Genomic DNA, 18,828 nt, shown 5'->3' with positions numbered 1-18,828 from the left:
TCAGTTTCGCTCCTTTTCTGTGAGAGTCCCGTAGGATCCCTGTTATATTTGACATCGTCACCTTGTCCCTAATGTAGTTTTTCGGCTTTGTTCTTGTGTGCAGCGATATAATATGGATGTAATATGGATAACAGTTTGTGACCTTTGACCTGGCTGTCCTCTCTTGGGTGACTATTTCACCATTCGCTTTTAATTTTTCTATGTATTTACTGTCTTGTTGTGTTTTTCCTTTTAGTTTTGTTATTAGTCGTCCATGGCCATGTACTGGTGATGAGGCCGCAGCAATACCCGTTCAACGTTACGGAGCACGAAAAAAAGAAAAAAAGAAAAAAAGAAGAAAAGAAGAAGTGTTTTTTACATGTTTTTTACATGTTATTTATATGTTGTTTACATGCTTTTTACATGTTTTTTATGTGTTTTATGTGTTTTCACTTTTAATATGTGGTTTTCATATTTATACACTACTCTTTTAATGAATGTCTGTATGAGACTGTTCCATATGTTTATATGATTGGGCCCTGTTTTGGGGTTGGGGTCCATTGGTTACTCACTAGGTTTCACTTTGGCACCCTGCGATTTTTAAGAATGTGCAGGACCACATACCAGTTTTGACCTTATTTGTTTATATTAAGGTCTTCTTAGAGGACCTTTTTATATTAAGAATGTACGCTGGGGTTGTAAGCGTCTACTAGCACATAGTATATTATATTCCCCATTGTGAAGTGGGGTCTGTTTCCTAATATATACACAGAGAGTCACATAAATGCTTCACATGCATGATATATGCTTCTTTGACATCACATATTTATATGAATGTCACCGTCTTTCTTTGTTGGTTGTCTCTTTCTAAAATTGTGTTTTTTCTCTTTTTTTATTGTTTATATGTAAATTCACTTACTCTGAATATATGGGTTGCGTTATAAATTTTTGCATCTCTTTAGCGACCCGCTTTTCCACTCTACTGAGGACGTTTTGAATCTATTTAGCGTTCCGGTTTTACGTACATTTTGGGACGCTGCGGCAATCTTTTTTTCGAGTTTGTTTTCATCACTAAAAAAATGGCTGCAGCCATGGGCTTTTAATTGGGAGCTGGTGGTGCGCATGCCCGGTGTAGTCCATCGTAGCCATCTTCTCGTGGACCTATCACTTACAAGTGGGGAGTGTTACACTCCTTGTGTTTAGAAGGTGGAGTTCCGCCTCTAACACACGCCCCACTGTGATGGCCCTACTGGATGATGCACCCTGGATGCCACTGCGCATGCGCCGATTTCACCGGTTCTACTTCCGGGTTTATGATATTTAAGCACAATGAGACACACTATGGATACACCCTGTTGAAAAAGCTACGCGAGACGCGTGTCCGGGGGGACCGAGTGAGGTGGGGAGGCCATACCTGATCCACAATGGGTAAGCAGCGATTATATATCAATATGAATATGTGATCATGTATTTTGGGCAATTTAGCCACGTGAGTTGGATATAGTGACTGTATTTGGTCATACGTTTTCTCTATACTTTGAATTGATGTTGCTACCCGAAAGGTTTATTCGTGTGCTCCCCCCTGACTTGGTCATTGCCGCATTTTCTTCTTTATGTGTCTTCTGCTATATGGCTGTATTGACAATACACCCATGTTTTGTATCTTACATATTTGTATTTGTATATGATTGTTATTACTTAATAAACCTTTTGAATATTGTTTTCTAAATATGTTTAAGTGGACTTTTTTCCTCCGTGTTCTTGTTTATCCTTAATTCTCATGTGCTCCTTCACTGTCTCTGCACCAGACTAACTAACTCCTCCTCCAGACCAGAATGTATATAGGGAAGTTCCCTTTTAACGGGGTTTAGAGCTCCCCTCCTGGCTTGGAGTCAGAATATGTTGCATGTACAGCTCACCAGTCAAAGGGACCCTCCTTGTTTCCAGGCATGGCACTACCCTCCCCGAGAGGAAGGCAATACTACTGTGTTACCTGAACTCCTGGGGTGCCACATTCCCCCTCGTTAAATCCAGTACTCCCAGACTGGGAAAAGAAAACATAAATATTACAGGTTAGACAATTGCAATATTTTGAAAAAGGCATTTAAACAGGGCAAACAGGTAAAAACTTTTTCTTCCCTTATGGGAGGCACTTTGCTTTTTACGTTGCAAACATATTTACAAAAGTACAACAGGTCTTATACCAGGGTGTCCTTGTTCATGTACAACAGTAACGAAGCGAGGGACCTGTCATAAACCCCCAACGTAGGCGTGGGTGGGCTACTGTTATGACCCCAATGGCGAGGGTCTCAGAGAAACAAGTAAGTCTGCGACGTACAAAATCCAGCTCATAGGGCAGTGGTAACTGGGTTGACCATATATCTACTCCTAACGCCAACACCAGCAGTAGCCGGGGAACATGCCTACGTTGGTCGCCATATATCTCGCGCCAGCCGGAGGACCAACTACCCCCAGCAGAGGAAAACAAAGACCTCTCTTGCCTCCAGAGAATAGACCCCAAAAGTAGGATAGTAGCCCCCCACAAATAACAACGGCGAGGTAAGAGGAAATGACAAACACAGAGATGAACCAGATTTTAGCAAAGAGAGGCCCACTTTACTAATAGCAGAATGTAGTAAGATAACTTATATGGTCAACAAAAACCCTATCAAAATCCACGCTGGAGATTCAAGAACCCCCGAACCGTCTAACGGCCCGGGGGGAGAACACCAGCCACCCTAGAGCTTCCAGCAAGGTCAGGAAACAGATTATATACAAGCTGGACAAAAATGCAAATGAAAACAAATAGCAAAAAGCAAGAAAGCAGACTTAGCTTAATCAAACAGGAACCAGGAACAGAAGACCAGAGCACTACAGATTAGTTCTGATAACAACGTTGCCAGGCATTGAACTGAAGGTCCAGGGAGCTTATATAGCAACACCCCTGACCTAACGACCCAGGTGAGCATACAAGGGATGAATGACATACCCAGAGTAAAATCACTAGTAGCCACTAGAGGGAGCCAAAAGGTAAATTCACAACAGTACCCCCCCCTTAGTGAGGGGTCACCGAACCCTCACCAAGACCACCAGGGCGATCAGGATGAGCGGCGTGAAAGGCATGAACTAAATCGGCCGCATGCACATCAGAGGCGACCACCCAGGAATTATCCTCCTGACCATAGCCCTTCCACTTGACCAGGTACTGAAGCCTCCGCCTGGAGAGACGAGAATCTAAGATCTTCTCCACCACGTACTCCAACTCGCCCTCAACCAACACCGGAGCAGGAGGCTCAGCAGAAGGAACCACAGGCACAACGTACCGCCGCAACAAGGACCTATGAAATACGTTGTGGATGGCAAACGACACCGGAAGATCCAGGTGAAAGGATACAGGATTAATGATTTCCAATATCTTGTAAGGACCAATGAAGCGAGGCTTAAATTTGGGAGAGGAGACCTTCATAGGAACAAATCGAGAAGACAGCCATACCAAATCCCCAACGCGAAGTCGGGGACCCACACCGCGGCGGCGGTTGGCAAAACGCTGAGCCTTCTCCTGTGACAACTTCAAGTTGTCCACCACATGCCCCCAAATCCGCTGCAACCTATCCACCACGGAATCCACCCCAGGACAGTCAGAAGGCTCCACATGTCCCGAGGAAAAACGAGGATGGAAACCAGAGTTGCAGAAAAATGGCGAAACCAAGGTGGCGGAACTAGCCCGATTATTAAGGGCAAATTCAGCCAACGGCAAGAAGGTCACCCAATCATCCTGATCAGAAGAGACAAAACACCTCAAATATGCCTCCAGAGTCTGATTAGTTCACTCCGTTTGTCCGTTAGTCTGGGGATGGAAAGCGGATGAAAACGACAACTCAATGCCCATCCTACCACAAAAGGATCGCCAGAACCTGGAAACAAACTGGGATCCTCTGTCCGACACAATATTCTCAGGAATGACGTGCAAACGAACCACATTCTGGAAGAACACAGGAACCAGATCAGAAGAAGAGGGCAGCTTAGGCAAAGGAACCAAATGGACCATCTTGGAGAAACGATCACATATCACCCAGATGACAGACATGCCCTGAGACACCGGAAGATCAGAAATGAAATCCATAGAGATGTGTGTCCAAGGTCTCTTCGGGACAGGCAAGGGCAAGAGCAACCCGCTGGCACGAGAGCAGCAAGGCTTAGCTCGAGCACAAGTACCACAGGACTGTACAAATGACCGCACATCCCTTGACAAGGAAGGCCACCAAAAGGACCTGGCCACCAGATCTCTGGTGCCAAAAATTCCCGGGTGCCCTGCCAACACCGAGGAATGAACCTCGGAAATGACTCTGCTGGTCCATCTAGCAGGCACAAACAATCTGTCAGGTGGACAAGAGTCAGGCCTACCAGCCTGAAATCTCTGCAACACACGTCGCAGATCTGGAGAAATAGCAGACACGATAACTCCTTCCTTAAGAATACCCACAGGTTCAGCGACTCCAGGAGCATCAGGCACAAAGCTCCTAGACAGAGCGTCGGCCTTCACATTCTTAGACCCTGGTAAATACGAGACCACAAAGTCAAAACGGGAGAAAAACAATGACCAGCGGGCCTGTCTAGGATTCAGGCGTTTAGCAGACTCGAGATACATCAGATTTTTGTGATCAGTCAAGACCACCACACGATGCTTAGCACCCTCGAGCCAATGACGCCACTCCTCAAATGCCCACTTCATGGCCAACAACTCCCGATTGCCCACATCATAATTTCGCTCTGCCGGCGAAAACTTCCTAGAGAAAAAGGCACAAGGTCTCATAGTAGAGCAACCAGGGCCTCTCTGTGACAAAACGGCCCCTGCCCCAATCTCCGAAGCATCCACCTCAACCTGAAAAGGAAGTGAGATATCAGGCTGGCACAAAACAGGCGCCGAAGTAAACCGGCGTTTTAACTCCTGGAAAGCCTCCACGGCAGCAGGAGCCCAGTTAGCTACATCAGAGCCTTTCTTGGTCATATCCGTCAGCGGTTTAACAACGCTAGAGAAATTTGCGATAAAACGACGGTAGAAGTTAGCAAAACCCAAGAACTTCTGAAGACTCTTAACTGACGAGGGTTGAGTCCAATCATGAATAGCTCGGACCTTGACTGGATCCATCTCCACAGCAGAAGGGGAAAAAATGAACCCCAAAAAGGGAACCTTCTGTACACCAAAGAGACACTTTGAGCCTTTTTACAAACAAAGAATTTTCACGCAGAATCTCAAAAACCATCCTGACCTGCTCCACATGCGAGTCCCAATCATCAGAAAAAAACAGAATATCATGCAGATAAACAATCAAAAATTCATCCAGATACTTCCGGAAAATGTCATGCATGAAGGACTGAAAAACTGAAGGTGCATTAGAGAGACCGAATGGCATCACCAAGTACTCAAAATGACCTTCGGGCGTATTGAATGCGGTTTTCCATTCATCGCCCTGCCTAATGCGCACAAGGTTGTACGCACCACGAAGGTCTATCTTGGTGAACCACTTGGCACCTTTAATCCGGGCAAACAAATCTGACAACAGCGGCAAAGGATACTGAAATTTAACAGTGATCTTATTTAAAAGCCGATAGTCAATACAAGGCCTCAAAGATCCGTCCTTTTTGGCCACAAAAAAGAATCCCGCACCAAGAAGGGAAGAAGAAGGACGGATATGCCCCTTCTCAAGAGACTCCTTGATATATGAACGCATCGCGGTATGTTCAGGTACCGACAGATTAAACAGTCTCCCCTTAGGAAACTTACTGCCAGGAATCAAATCTATTGCACAGTCACATTCCCTATGAGGAGGCAGTGCACTGGACTTAGACTCGCTGAAGACATCCTGATAATCAGACAAATACGCCGGAACTTCCGAAGGCGTAGAAGAAGCAATAGACAAGGGCAGGGAATCTCCATGAATTCCATGGCAGCCCCAACTTGACACTGACATAGCCTTCCAGTCCAAGACTGGATTATGGGTCTGTAACCATGGCAAACCCAAAACAACCAAATCATGCATTTTATGCAGAACAAGAAAACGTATTACCTCCCGATGTTCGGGAGTCATGCACATGGTAACCTGTGTCCAAAACTGCGGTTTATTTTTTGCCAATGGCGTAGAATCAATACCCCTAAGAGGGATAGGATTTTCCAATGGCTCAAGAACAAATCCGCAGCGCTTGGCAAATGACAGATCCATAAGGCTCAGAGCAGCACCCGAGTCCACAAACGCCATGACAGGATACGATGACAGTGAGCAAATCAAAGTTACAGATAGAATAAATTTAGGTTGCAAATTACCAATGGCGACCGGACTAACAACCTTAGTAAGACGTTTAGAGCATGCTGAGATAACATGTGCAGAATCACCACAGTAGTAACACAAGCCATTCCGGCGTCTATGAATTTTCCGCTCATTTCTAGTCAGGATTCTATCACATTGCATTAAATCAGGTGTCTGTTCAGACAACACCATGAGGGAATTAGCGGTTTTGCGCTCCCGCAACCGCCGGTCGATTTGAATAGCCAGGGCCATAGAATCATTCAGACCTGTGGGAATGGGAAAACCCACCATCACATTCTTAATGGCTTCAGAAAGGCCATTTCTAAAATTAGCAGCCAATGCACACTCGTTCCACTGGGTCAGCACGGACCATTTCCGAAATTTTTGGCAATACACTTCAGCCTCGTCCTGGCCCTGAGACATAGCCAGCAAGGCCTTTTCTGCCTGAATCTCAAGATTGGGTTCCTCATAAAGCAAACCGAGCGCCAGAAAAAACGCATCAATGTCAGCCAATGCCGGATCTCCTGGCGCCAGCGAGAAGGCCCAATCCTGAGGGTCGCCCCGTAAAAAAGAAATAACAATTTTTACTTGCTGAGCGGAGTCTCCAGATGAACAGGGTTTCAGGGACAAAAACAATTTACAATTATTCCTGAAATTTCTAAATTTAAATCGGTCTCCGGAAAACGGTTCAGGAATCGGTATCTTAGGTTCTGACATAGGACTTCTGATAACATAATCTTGTATGCCCTGCACACGAGCAGCAAGCTGGTCCACACTTGTAATCAAGGTCTGGACATTCATGTCTGCAGCAAACACAAGCCACTCAGAGGTAAAGGGGAAAAAAAAAAAAAATGAGAGAGAGAAAAAAAACCTCAGAACTTTCTTTCTTATAATCCCGCTTCTGCAATGCATTTAACATTTAATTCTGGCCTGGCAAACTGTTATGACCCCAATGGCGAGGGTCTCAGAGAAACAAGTAAGTCTGCGACGTACAAAATCCAGCTCATAGGGCAGTGGTAACTGGGTTGACCATATATCTACTCCTAACGCCAACACCAGCAGTAGCCGGGGAACATGCCTACGTTGGTCGCCAGATGTCTCGCGCCAGCCGGAGGACCAACTACCCCCAGCAGAGGAAAACAAAGACCTCTCTTGCCTCCAGAGAATAGACCCCAAAAGTAGGATAGTAGCCCCCCACAAATAACAACGGCGAGGTAAGAGGAAATGACAAACACAGAGATGAACCAGATTTTAGCAAAGAGAGGCCCACTTTACTAATAGCAGAATGTAGTAAGATAACTTATATGGTCAACAAAAACCCTATCAAAATCCACGCTGGAGATTCAAGAACCCCCGAACCGTCTAACGGCCCGGGGGGAGAACACCAGCCACCCTAGAGCTTCCAGCAAGGTCAGGAAACAGATTATATACAAGCTGGACAAAAATGCAAATGAAAACAAATAGCAAAAAGCAAGAAAGCAGACTTAGCTTAATCAAACAGGAACCAGGTACAGAAGACCAGAGCACTACAGATTAGTTCTGATAACAACATTGCCAGGCATTGAACTGAAGGTCCAGGGAGCTTATATAGCAACACCCCTGACCTAACGACCCAGGTGAGCATACAAGGGATGAATGACATACCCAGAGTAAAATCACTAGTAGCCACTAGAGGGAGCCAAAAGGTAAATTCACAACAGGCTACAAGGAGTATATCCAGACCCGGTGTTCAGCCATGCCAGATGGTTTTGATTCAGGTCTGTGGACAAACAAAGCCCTACCCACGCTGGCAATGTGGGTAGAACCAAAGGTGCACCTTGAAGGTGCCAACTTTTTACAGCAAAGTTTTGGGGCAATTTACCATCCATTACCCTATTGTCCAGCTAAAGTTTTCTAATAAATATGAGCAAACATTTTTACACAGGTAACACCAATTATTGACATTTCACAGTTTTGTCCATGTAACGGGCTGGGATCTGACCTCTAGTACTATGGGTAGATCTACACAGCACAGGCACTGAAAGTGATCTGACCAGATTCACTAGGCTTGCTATCACTGGTGTTATGCGTTCTCTTATGGCTACGCTACTGGGAATTCTGGGTAGCACAGGTGTACCTGATCTTCTAGGAGTACTGCTGTTCACTGTGGGCATGACAGATTCACCGATAGCAGGGGTGGATTCTCTGGTTCCACTGCTGATGTCATGTCTGCTGCTTGAGCCTGCTGATATAAAGTCTCTTCTGCTTCAGGATGATTTTGAGTCACATCTGGTACTGGTATTTCCAACTGGGGAAAAGTAAAACAGGCACCACTATTGCTTGATTTACCTGAGTCCACGACTGGGGAAAGTCTCCAAGAATGGTATGGATTCTCTTTTCCTTTTCTTCCGTAGGTTGAGAAGTACCTGGATCTTTTTCCTTGTTTTTCAGTTTGTCAGAGCACACTTTAAGATGATCCCTTGATACCGCAGTCGAGGTTTCACCTCCATCTTTGCTTATGAGACACACTTTAGCATTATCAAAGTTTGATCATAAGATGGCATATGGTCCTGCTTCCCACTGGTCATCAAGTTTGTGCATTCTTCTTTTCTGCTTTAGCACTTGTTCACCTGGCAACAAGGGAATTGCATGGGCACGTCGATTATAGTTTCTCTCTTGTTTTTGTCTTCCCTGGGACAAGCTTCTTTCCACACATTCTTGTACTTGGCTATATTTCTGCTATCACTCAGTATCCCAATCTGCATCCGGTGATGTGGTTTCTGGTGTTAGGACTCCCATATCAAGTTCAACAGCTAATTTGCTAGGTCTTACTCTCATCAGGGAGGCTGGAGTGCAGTTGGTGGAATTCACTGAGATATGATTGTACAGATTGAACAAGTCTGGCAACTTCTCTGGCCATAAGTTTCTCTCTTCCAAAGGCAAGGTTTTAAAGTAAGTTAATTACCACCTGATTCATCTTCTCACACATACGGTTGGTTTGTGGATGGTACCGGCATTGTTCTGATTTTCTTACATCCGTACAGGTTGTAGAACTCTTGGAACACTTCTGCCTCAAAGACTGTGCCTTGGTCTGTGAGCAGCACCTTTTCAGGGTAACCATGCGGTCGACAAAAGTGTTGTTGAAAGGCTTTGGCTGCCATCTTTATTGTTTGATATTTAACAGGCACTACTACTGGGAATCTGGAGTAATGGTCCACAGTGGTCAGAGCATAGGCATAGCCTGACCGGCTAGGGGTTAGCTTCAGGTGATCCAAAGCTACCAGTTCAAGTGGCTGTTTGGTGACTACGGGCAGTAGCGGAGCCCTCTGGCTGTCACGGTCCTTTCTGCACAGGTTGCATGGGCCACACTTTCGGCACCACTTTTCAATGGCTTTTCTCATGCCAATCCAGTAGAATCTTCCACTGGATTGCTTGGGGTATTTGATCTCCGTGTGACCAACGTACAGTTGAGGTTCCCTCCTCAGTCATGAATGCTGTCTCTGGATAGGTATCTACAATCCTGTAATTTGTTACTCTTATGGGGATTGTTTGGGAATAACAGCATGCATATATCATATATTATCTGGCTATCATGATTTGATTATATTGATATGTATTCTATTGTAACTGGCTGTGAAATGTTCTTTTGGTATTTACCTTATATTTATGTGGGCCCTAATCCTCTACAGATGTTGTTGGGTTTTTAATTGTTTTTAATGTCCTTTTGTGTGGTGTTTTCAATAAAAATTGTTACTTTTGTACTGTAAAGATTGATTTGGTGATCCCATTTTTGATGCATACACTTTTTTCTTTATGGTTGTGTCTACTGTAAATGAGATATGCATTAGGAGAACCCTTTATTTATTGTAAGTGGATGGCGCCCGCTCAAATTGTGTTTTGTTTTCACTCCTGGGTAGTATTGCAATGGGGATCGGATTACTCACTGTGACACAGCCAACTTCTCCAGCAGACAATCCTACCTATTGTCCCTGCATCAGGGCTCTGATTTCTTTTTGCAGGACACGCTGTTCACTGGAACCAGTAGTTTCGGCCACCTGTTGTAACAAGTCAATAACCTCAGCTAGACAGTTTTCTATTACATTAGTACCTAAGGTCATCATGGGATTACATTTTCATCTGTCAATATCAACAATCACCAGTCCTTGGGCCTTCAATTCTACCCGCCCCACCATAATGGTTAACAACTTGTACCCCATCTGTGGCAAAGGCTCACCATTACTGGCTACTATTGTCAAATCCCTGTCTAGGCCACGGGTAATTTTCGAGTCAGCCCAATACCATTTGTAGAGCATGTAAGGCATAGTCTTCACCTGTGAGGCGGTGTCCAGTAAAGCCCTCATCAGGATGCCATCGATCACAATGGGGAGGACTTGGCTCTCCAGCTTTGTCGGCCTGGTCATCTTATTCCTGGGGGTTGGCCCTCTGCCCCAGGGGTCGCTCGTTTAAATGGCAGAACCTTGCGATGTGTCCCGCCTGGTTGTAGCTGCGATAGATGGGTCTTCCGTCTTGATGATAGCGGTCGTTGTCTCTTCCTCTGATCGGTGGGATCCTCTTCTGTCATCGCCGGGGGACGTCACCTGGACTGGAAGCCACTGGATTTTCTCCTTTGGGGATTCCTGCAGGGACTGCACGGTTCTGGCTAGTGCATTTATGCTTTTAGTCAGTTCCTGGACCTGGAGGCGCATTCCTGCGGAGAGATCATCATCCAGGATCTGTGCGTCCGCCTTAAAGGGAGCCTGATGAAACGATGCCACTTCCTGGTGGTACGTGACTGCTGGAAGCTTAGGAGGCACTTTGTGGCTGGGCTGTGGTTCATGCAGCACCTGAATGGCCCTGTCTTTAAAATGTGCAAAGTCCAGGTCAGACTTTTGCAAGGCCAGGATATGCAGCTGTGTCCTATGGGTACTGGACAGGAGTCCCTCAATGAACTGCTCCTTTAATACCTTGTCCCCATCCTGCACACTGTTCGGGTCAACCTGTTTAATGGCCCGCAATGCCTCCTTGAGATTGAGGGCATACTATCCTGTGCTCTTTATTTGCACCTGAAAAGCCTCTGCAGCAATGCGGGTGTCAAAAATGTTTTTAAGTTTGGTAAATATCTGCTTAACAGTTCCTTTTTCCATATCTGGCCAGGATTTCACTTCTCTTGGTGCTGCGCCAATTAATTGACCAGTTAGAATGTTGACCTTTTGATGGTCTGTCAGGGGATATACTTCAAATAGGCTGCATAGCCTTTCTTTAAAGTCACTCAGTGTGGGGGATTCCCCTGAATATTGTGGAAGCCAGGCCGCTCCTGGTATATAGGGCATGGATAGCGTCATTATAGGAGCTATTACTGCAGCGGGCCTGATGGCATCATGGGGCCTACGGCTGCATCCACCGTGGGGCCTGCGACTGCATGCACCACAGGGCCTGGGGGCATCATGGGACCTGCGGCTTTGACCACCGCCAGATCGCCTCTAGGGTCAGACATGTCCCTTCCCCATGCTCGCTTTGCAGAGGCCTGACGTCTCACCACCGGAGTCTGCAGCGGTTCCTCCTGCACTCGGTAAGGCACTTCTCCCGGTCCTCCATTTAGGGCTTTCCGATGTCCTCACTTGTGGCTCTCTTGCACGGCACCCACTTCCTCTTCGCACTCTTTTTCAGGCCCCGCCCATGAAGGTACGCCTCTTTCTTCACCTCACGGCGCAGCAATGGCGGTTTCCACACAGTTTTAACCCCTTCACCCCCAAGGGTGGTTTGCACGTTAATGACCGGGCCAATTTTTACAATTCTGACCACTGTCCCTTTATGAGGCTATAACTCTGGAACGCTTTGACGGATCTTGGCGATTCTGACATTGTTTTCTCGTGACATATTGTACTTCATGTTAGTGGTAAAATTTATTCGATATAACTTGCATTTATTTGTGAAAAAAACGAATATTTGGCGAAAATTTTGAAAATTTCGCAATTTTCCAACTTTGAATTTTTATGCCCTTAAATCACAGACATATGTCATGCAAAATACTTAATAAGTAACATTTCCCACATGTCTACTTTACATCAGTACAATTTTGGAACCAAAATTTTTTTTTGTGACGGAGTTATAAGGGTTAAAAGTTGACCAGCAATTTCTCATTTTTACAACACCATTTTTTTTTAGGGACCACATCTCATTTGAAGTCATTTTGAGGGGTCTATATGATAGAAAATACTCAAGTGTGACACCATTCTAAAAACTGCACCCCTCAAGGTGCTCAAAACCACATTCAAGAAGTTTATTAACCCTTCAGGTGTTTCACAGGAATTTTTTGAATGTTTAAATAAAAATGAGCATTTAACTTTTTTTCACACACAATTTATTTCAGCTCCAATTTGTTTTATTTTACCAAGGGTAACAGGAGAAAATGGACCCCCAAAGTTGTTGTACAATTTGTCCTGAGTACGCTGATACCCCATATGTGAGGGTAAACCACTGTTTGGGCGTATGGCAGAGCTCGGAAGGAAAGGAGCGCCATTTGACTTTTCAATGCAAAATTGACTGGAATTGAGATGGGACGCCATGTTGCGTTTGGAGAGCCCCTGATGTGCCTAAACACTGAAACCCCCTACAAGTGACACCATTTTGGAAAGTAGACCCCCTAAGGAACTTATCTTGATGTGTGGTGAGCACTTTGACCCACCAAGTGCTTCACAGAAGTTTATAATGCAGAGCCGTAAAAATAAAAAATCATATTTTTTCACAAAAATGATCTTTTCGCCCCCAATTTTTTATTTTCCCAAGGGTAAGAGAAGAAATTGGACCCCAAAAAATGTTGTGCAATTTGTCCTGAGTACGCTGATACCCCATATGTGGGTGTAAACCATTGTTTGGGCGCATGGCAGAGCTTGGAAGGGAAGGAGCGCCATTTGACTTTTCAATGCAAAATTGACTGGAATTGAGATGGGACGCCATGTTGCGTTTGGAGAGCCCCTGATGTGCCTAAACACTGAAACCCCCTACAAGTGACACCATTTTGGAAAGTAGACCCCCTAAGGAACTTATCTTGATGTGTGGTGAGCACTTTGACCCACCAAGTGCTTCACAGAAGTTTATAATGCAGAGCCGTAAAAATAAAAAATCATATTTTTTCACAAAAATGATCTTTTCGCCCCCAATTTTTTATTTTCCCAAGGGTAAGAGAAGAAATTGGACCCCAAAAAATGTTGTGCAATTTTTCCTGAGTACGCTGATACCCCATATGTGGGTGTAAACCATTGTTTGGGCGCATGGCAGAGCTTGGAAGGGAAGGAGCGCCATTTGACTTTTCAATGCAAAATTGACTGGAATTGAGATGGGACGCCATGTTGCGTTTGGAGAGCCCCTGATGTGCCTAAACATTGAAACTCCCTACAAGTGACACCATTTTGGAAAGTAGACCCCCTAAGGAACTTATCTAGATGTTTTGAGAGCTTTGAACCCCCAAGTGTTTCACTACAGATTATAACGCAGAGCCGTGAAAATAATTTTTATTTTTTTTCTCAAAAATGATTTTTTAGCACCCAGCTTTGTATTTTTACAAGGGTAACAGAATAAATTGGACCCCAAAATTTGTTTTCCAATTTGTCCTGAGTACGCTGATACCCCATATGTGGGGGGGAACCACTGTTTGGGCGCATGACAGAGCTCGGAAGGGAAGGAGCGCCATTTGGAATGCAGACTTAAATGGATTGGTCAGCAGCCGTCACGTTGCATTTGCAGAGCCCCTGATGTACCCAAACAGTACAAACCCCCCGCAAGTGACCCCATATTGGAAACTAGACCTCCCAAGGAACTTATCTAGATGTGTTGTGAGAACTTTGAACCCCCAAGTGTTTCACTACAGTTTATAACGCAGAGCCGTGAAAATAAAACATCTTTTTTTTCCCACAAAAATGATTTTTAGCCCCCCAAATTTTTATTTTCCTAAGGATAACAAGAGAACTTGGACCCCAGAAGTTGTTGTTCAATTTGTCCCGAGTACGCTGATAACACATATGTTGGGGTAAACCCCTTTTTGGGCGCACGGGAGAGCTCGGAAGGGAAGGAGCACTGTTTTACTTTTTCAACGCAGAATTGGCTGGAATTGAGATTGGACGCCATGTCGCGCTTGTAGAGCCCCTGATGTGCCTGGACAGTGGAAACTCCCCAATTCTACCTGAAACCCTAACCCAAACACACCCCTAACCCTAATCCCAACGGTAACCCTAACCACACCCCTAGCCCTGACACACCCATAATTCTAATCCCAACCCTAATCCAAACGTAAATGTAATCCAAACCCTAACCCTAACTTTAGCCCCAACCCTAACTTTACCTCCAACCCTAGCCCTAACCCTAACCCTAACCCTACCCCTAACCCTAACCCTAAACGTGACTGAAATACGTGGCACTGAAATACGTGGCACTGAAATACGTGGCACTGAAATACGTGGCACTGAAATACGTGGCACTGAAATACGTGGCACTGAAATACGTGGCACTGAAATACGTGGCACTGAAATACGTGGCACTGAAATACGTGGTACTGAAATATGTGGCACTGAAATACGTGATACGTGGCACTGAAATACGTGGCACTGAAACACGTGGCACTGAAATACGTGGCACTGAAATACGTGATACGTGGCACTTAAATACGTGGCACTGAAATACGTGATACGTGGCACTTAAATATGTGGCACTGAAACACGTGGCACTGAAATACGTGATACGTGGCACTGAAATACGTGGCACTGAAATACGTGGCACTGAAATACGTGGCACTATGACTGTCAGAAAATGTTCATTAAACGGTTAGGGGTGAGGTTAGGGGTAGAGTTAGGGTTAGGGTTTGGATCCCTTTATCACCTTGATGGTGGTGGGTGGCTTTTCAGTGTGTTTAAATGCATGCGTTTTTAACGCAAACAAACGCATGTGCTTAAAAACGCAAGAAAATACTGCAGGTTGTATTTCTGAAAATGAACGCATGCAGAAAAAAAACGCATGCGTTTGAAAACGCGACCAAACGCGTACAAAAAAACCGCATGCGTTTTCAATGTTAGGCTACGTTCACATTTGCGTTGTGCGCCGCAGCGCACAACGCAAACAAAAACGCAGCAAAACGCATGCACAACGCTGCGTTTTGCGCCGCATGCGTCGTTTTTTTCATTGAATTTGGACGCAGCAAAAATGCAACTTGCTGCGTCCTCTGCGCCCCGACGCGGGCGCCGCAGCGACGCATGCGGCGCAAAACGCAAGTGCGCCGCATGTCTATGCGCCCCCATGTTAAATATAGGGGCGCATGACGCATGCGGCGCCGCTGCGGCGCCCGACGCTGCGGCGCTGGCCGCAAATGTGAACGTAGCCTTAAATATAGGGAAAAAACGCATGCGTTTTTTTGTGCAAAAAACGCTGCAGACAAAAACGCAAGTGTGAAACCAGCAACGCTTTTTATAGCAAAAAAGTTTTTGCGTCTCCACATTTTGAGACCTATAATTTTTCCACATTTTGCTCCACAGAGTCATGTGAGGTCTTGTTTTTTGCGGGACGAGTTGACGTTTTTATTGGTAACATTTTCGGACACGTGACCGTTTTTGATCGCTTTTTATTCCGATTTTTGTGAGGCAGAATGACCAAAAACCAGCTATTCATGAATTTCTTTTGGGGGAGGCGTTTATACCGTTCCGCGTTTGGTAAAATTGATAAAGCAGTTTTATTCTTCGGGTCAGTACGATTACAGCGATATCTCATTTATATCATTTTTTTATGTTTTGGCGCTTTTATACGATAAAAACTAAAATATAGAAAAAATAATTATTTTCGTATCGCTTTATTCTCAGGACTATAACTTTTTTATTTTTTTGCTGATAATGTTGTATGGCGGCTTGTTTTTTGCGGGACAAGATGACGTTTTCAGCGGTACCATGGATATTTATATCAGTCTTTTTGATCGCGTGTTATTCCACTTTTTGTTCGGCGGTATGGTAATAAAGCGTTGTTTTTTGCCTCGTTTTTTTTTTTTTTTTCTTACGGTGTTTACTGAAGGGGTTAACTAGTGGGGCAGTTTTATAGGTTGGGTCGTTACGGACGCGGCGATACTAAATATGTGTACTTTTATTGTTTTGTTTTTTTTATTTAGATAAAGAAATGTATTTATGGGAATAATATATTTTTTTTTTTTATTATTTATTTAGGATTTTTTTTTTTTTTTTTTTACACATGTGGAAAAATTTTTTTTTAACTTTTTTACTTTGTCCCAGGGGGGGACATCACAGATCATTGATCTGGCAGTGTGCACAGCACTCTGCCAGATCGACGATCTGCTGTGCAGGGCTGCAGGCTTACCAAGTGTCTGCTCTGAGCAGACACTCGGTAAGCCACCTCCTTCCCTGCAGGACCCGGATGCCGCGGCCATCTTGGATCCGGGACCTGCAGCCAGGAAGGAGGTAGGAGACCCTCGCAGCAACGCGATCACATCGCGTTGCTCCGGGGGTCTCAGGGAAGCCCGCAGGGAGCCCCCTCCCTGCGCGATGCTTCCCTATACCGCCGGTACACTGCGATCATGTTTGATCGCGGTGTGCCGGGGGTTAATGTGCCGGGGGCGGTCCGTGACCGCTCCTGGCACATAGTGCCGGATGTCAGCTGCGATATGCAGCTGACACCCGGCCGCGATCGGCCGCGCTCCCCCCGTGAGCGCCGCTGATCGGTGATGACGTACTATCCCGTCGGCGGTCATACGGGCCCACCCCACCTCGACGGGATAGTACGTCAAATGTCGGGAAGGGGTTAACACAGTCTATGGCACAGAGTACCTGGCGCTGCCAGGATACAGATACTGATCATGATGCCAAGTTCAGTTGCCTGTCAGGGCCTTGGATACTCGGTACCAGGTCCGGTCGCAATTAAAGGGATGGTCAAGGTGGCAGAGACCTGGTCCATGGATGTGGGCACCCAAGTAAAAGGGGAAAGGTCTTTAAAGGGAGTTGTAATAAAGTTTGAATTTGTGATGCCACCTGTGGTTCTCAGTCAGAGGTGACTGACACTGCTTAAAGGGGTCCTCTGGGGGTCTTGGTGCTGGAGCAAGGATGATGTCGCTTCCCACAGATGAAGCGGGGTCCCTAGGACTCCCGGTGTGTATGGCTATGATGGTGAAGGCTGGCAAATAAATGGAAGATACAGGGTTTACTTGGTTTACTGGTGGAAACAGGCCACAGTCCAGGGTACCGGCAACATGTGTCGATGGAGTCCAGGCAGCCTGAAAACAAGTGGCAATCCTTTTGCCAGGTCAGTATGGGAGCCTTCCTCTATGCGCTGGTTAATGGTCCCTTGCTGTCTGTGGTTTCCTGACAAGGTCCTCTTTTATCTGTCCTGGGACAGTCCCTGCATGGTAGGCAACTTGAGCCATCTTTTTGGGGTCTCTACACATGGTGACTCCGGGCTCTGGAATGTTGCTGTACCTCAGGTGTAATGTGGGCAAGTCAATATCAGTTTCCTGCCCTCTGGTTCTGCCGTGGGACTTGTAGTTCCACACAGCCTCGGGCTCCGGGTGCCCGGTTTCTGTGCTTTAGCCTGGAAGGAGCCAAGTTATGGCTCCCTTCCAGCTCCTTAGTTCTCCTGTGTTCCTTCAGTGTCTCTTGTCTGCACCAGACTAACTAACTCCTCCTCCAGACCAGATTGTATATTGGGAAGTTTCCCTTAAGCTGGATTTGGAGCTCCTTTTTCTGGCCTGGAGTCAGAATATGTTGCATGTCCAGCTCACCTGTCAAAGGGACCCTCCTTGTTTCCAGGCATGGCACTACCCTCCCCGAGAGGAAGGCAATAACAATGTGGTACCTGAACTCCTGGGGTGCCACATATCCCATCCGGACCCAGAGATTTATCTACTTTTATCTTATTTAGCCAGTTTCGCACCTCTTCTTGGGTTAGATTGGTGACTAGTGTTGAGCATTCCGATACCGCAAGTATCGGGTATCGGCCGATACTTGCGGTATCGGAATTCCGATACCGGGATTCCGATACTTGCCGCGTATCGGATACCGGAATCGGAAGTTCCAAGATTCAAAATGCAGAAATTCAGCCAATGAGAATGATTCCAAGTGTGGGCACATCCTGTTTAGCATGGAGGGCATGAAACTACTGGCAAGGCTGTGATTGGCTGCTGAAATGATGTCATGATGCAGTTTAAAAGTCGCTGGCGCCATTTTGCGATCACTCTGCTGTGAATTCAGTTAGTGACAGGACGCTGTTTGCTGACTGAGGGACAGTTTAGAGATAGCAATTTGCTTCTTTGTGCTTTCCAAAGGCTAATTTAGCAACCGCTGTGTTCACCTACTATTCACCTTGCTTTTGCCTTGTAGCGCTGTTTTCACAGCGATCTGCAAGGTCTGTGTGTGTGTGTGTGTGAGTGCAGCCCACTCTCTAGTCTGAGTGCAGCCACATAGGCCATCCATAGCTGGTTGTATTCAGTTCAGGGAGGGTGGTTCATTGCCTCATACTGTTCTTTTTTTTTTTTTTTTTCAAGTAGTGTAGTCTGCTGCTAATTTATTCAAAAAAATCCTATTAG

This window comes from Ranitomeya variabilis, chromosome 2, assembly GCF_051348905.1.
Source record: "Ranitomeya variabilis isolate aRanVar5 chromosome 2, aRanVar5.hap1, whole genome shotgun sequence".
NCBI classification, from domain to species: domain Eukaryota; kingdom Metazoa; phylum Chordata; class Amphibia; order Anura; family Dendrobatidae; genus Ranitomeya; species Ranitomeya variabilis.
The sequence above is the reverse complement of the archived record's forward strand: the minus strand, read 5'-3'. Positions refer to the sequence as shown.